The sequence below is a fragment of the Apteryx rowi genome, unplaced genomic scaffold (assembly GCF_003343035.1).
Source record: "Apteryx rowi isolate R43461 unplaced genomic scaffold, aptRow1 scaffold_379, whole genome shotgun sequence".
NCBI lineage: Eukaryota > Metazoa > Chordata > Aves > Apterygiformes > Apterygidae > Apteryx > Apteryx rowi.
In genome coordinates this window covers 481,092-484,130 of record NW_020450296.1, presented here as the reverse complement: position 1 = coordinate 484,130, position 3,039 = coordinate 481,092, and positions in this window count along the sequence as shown.

Here is a 3,039-nt window from a genome sequence, read left to right as displayed (position 1 = left end):
GGGGGGGGGGGGGGGGATTTAACATCCTCGCCCTTGCTGTCAAATTTGGCTGCAATCGCTTTGAGTCTTCGGGGGAGACGCGAGCGGCTCTGACAGCGAGCCGCCGCGCGCCTCGGCTCCCCGGGGCACGAGACGTCCGCCGGCGACGTGAGCCCGGCGCGAGCCGTGATGCTAACGAGCCCTGGCTGCGGCAGCCGCGGGGCGACGCTCAGCCCCCGCCGCGTGTTTGCAAAGGGTTTTCCCCTTCCCCATCGCCACGGCTCAGCCTGGACCCCACGGGAACGGCACGGTTTCCCACCCCGGGGCTTTTCCACCTGGATTTCCCCCCCCGCTGTTGCAGAGAGCTGGCATGGTGGAGGGGACATGGGGGCAAAAGCCTCCCGTTTCCCGCTGCCGACGGGGATGCGAAGAGCCTGGAGAGCCGGCGGATCCCCTCCACCGCATCCCCTCCGCATCCCGCGCCTGAAACCCGACGCCGGGTTATCGCAGGAAGAAGCGCGCCGGGACCCGGAGGGGGATTTACTGTAAACAGCGAGGACAAACACGGCCAGCTCGGTCCCTGCCCTAAACACCGGCAGCCGCGGGGAGCCCACGCGGCGCTCGCGGCCGTCGGGGCTTTTCCCAGCTCTTCCCGTGCACTTTTCCCAGTTCCGTGTGTTCATATTTCCCATGCCGGCATGTCCCGTGAGCCCAGCCGGGCGCCAGGGCTCGGCGGGGATGTCAGCAAATGCACCGGCTGCCGAAATCCCTTGCTGCCGCCCTCCGTCCCCGCTCCAAGGGGGCTGGGTGAGGGATGGCCAATGCCAGGCACCTCCTGCCCCCTTGCCTGGCCACACGAGCCCGGCCCAACCCGGACCCCCCTCGCCGTGTCCCCAGGATGCTCGGCGGGGACGTAGGGACCTTCTCCATCCACCCAAGGGACCGGCTAGTGGCACCCGTGCGCAGCCCTGGGGTCACAGCCCACTGCGTCCCCCTGCGACCTTGGCAAAGCCACCGCCGTCCCTCCGCCGTGCAGGACAAACCAGAGGAGAGACGGGACCTGTCCCATCCCCAGACCCTTGTGGGGGGCAGAGGGGGGACCTGGGGTGCTCCGGACCCTCGTGGGGGCAGAGACGGGGCGAGGAGGGGGCCCGGAGCAGCTCTCGGCACAGCCAGCTCAGACGCTTCATCCTCCCGCAGCAGCGTCTGCCCCGCTGTCATTCCCACCCCGGCAGTGCCGGGGAAACTGAGGCACAGGGGAGCAGGGATGGGAGAGGGCACCCGCAAAGCCAGGCGTCCCGGCACCCCTGTCCTCCGGCGGAGCTGAGATGGGAGCGGAGATGTGCCAACCTTAGCCGCGAGACCCCACTGGGGCTTTTCCACCCGGCGCCGCACCCCTGCTCCCGGCCCTGCTTCTCCCTGGGGATTTGCTCCCCTCACCAGCCCGGGTGGGCGAAGCCGCTGATTTCCAGTGCCGAGCTCCGGTTTTTCCACCCACACGTCCCCGGCCCCCTGCAAACACGAGCGATCGATGCCCCCGACTCCGGCACGATCCCCCCTCTCCGTGCTCGCCTCTTCCCATCACACGAGCCCCACCGCCCCCGGGACGCGGCTTTTCCAAGAAACCCGAGCGACGGAGTCGCTTTCTGCAGCACCAGGGGCTCCCGCTCCTGGAGGGGCCGTGGGGGTGGGATGCCAGGTCCCAACCCCAAAACGGCCCTGGACACGGTGGGGGGGGGGCTGCAGTGGAGACGGGAAAAAGGGAAACTGAGGCAGGGAGCATCCGAGCAAGCCCCGAGGCACGGAGGCAGCGTCGCCAAGGCTGGATCCAGGGCTGTCCCATCCCGGATCCCGCCTCGCCCTCTCTGGGGCACTTACCTTCGGAGGTGGCCTGCGCCGGGGGCAGCGGGATGGGGCCGAGGACCAGCAGGGCCACCCCGAGCCGCAGCACCGTCGCCCCCATGGCCGGCATCCCCGAGGACGGCGGGTGCCCGGGCGCCGTCGCCGCTGCGCGGAGGCACCGGCGCAGCCCCGGACGCCTGGGCCCGGCCCCCGGCACTCCCTGCCCGGCCCCCGCGGCCCTCGCCGGGCCCGCGCGGCCCCCGTCGCTTCTGTTTTTGGCTGCCGCACACAAAATATTTAGCCTGACAACTGTGCGGGGCCGGGCCGGGCCGGGGCCGCCTCCGTCTTGTTTGGGAAATAGAGACGGGAGAAGGGAGAGGAGGAGAACGGGGCGGCCCGGAGCGCGGGGGGGGGCAGGCGGGATGCCGGGGTCCCCTGCCGCCTGCCTCAGTTTCCCCAGCCGGGGCAGGGGGACGATCCTCGGAGCTCTTGCAAGCTCCCGTGCCCCCCCCCGGTGCCCCCCGCTCCGGAGCCGGCGAGGGGGAGAGACACCCCCCCACCAAAAGCCCCCCATGCGCTGCAGAGCCCGAAGGGGCAGCGGCCCCAGGCTGCGGCGAGGAAGAGGAGCGGGAGGAAGCTGAGGGCGCTGCATCCCCTGCGCTGATGCAAGACGCGGCGATGGGGGGGGGGGGCGCATTTATTTCTCCAAATATCACCGAAATGGGGAGCCAGCAGGGACCGGGCAGGGGGGGGAGCAGAAAGGGGGGGGGGGTCCCACTGCCCCAGCGGCCCCGGGGACCCCCCGGCACCGCAGGGCTGGGAGCGATGGGGCCGGACGGTGTCTCCAGCCCGGGGATGTTTGCATCCAGCCCGGCTCGGGCGCCGGGAGGGGGGGGCGGGAGGATCCCCCCCCCCCCGCCGGTGCAGCCCCCGTGCCGGGGGGGTCCCTGCTCACGAGCAGCTGCTCCTGCGCCGGCGCAGCAGCGTCGCGGGGTGGCTGGCGTCGGCCTCCTGGTCGCTCTCGCAGCAGCGCTGGGGGGGGGCACAGAGGGGTTGGAGGGCAGCGCCTGCACCCTGCCCCCCCCCCGAACCCTCTGCCCCATCCGGGGGGGCGCGCGGGGCTCCCGGCCGCTCACCAAGTCCTCGTCCTCCTTGCTCCGGTGGCACAGGAGCCGCATGCGGCAGAGCCGGTTGCAGGCCGACACCATGTTATAGGAG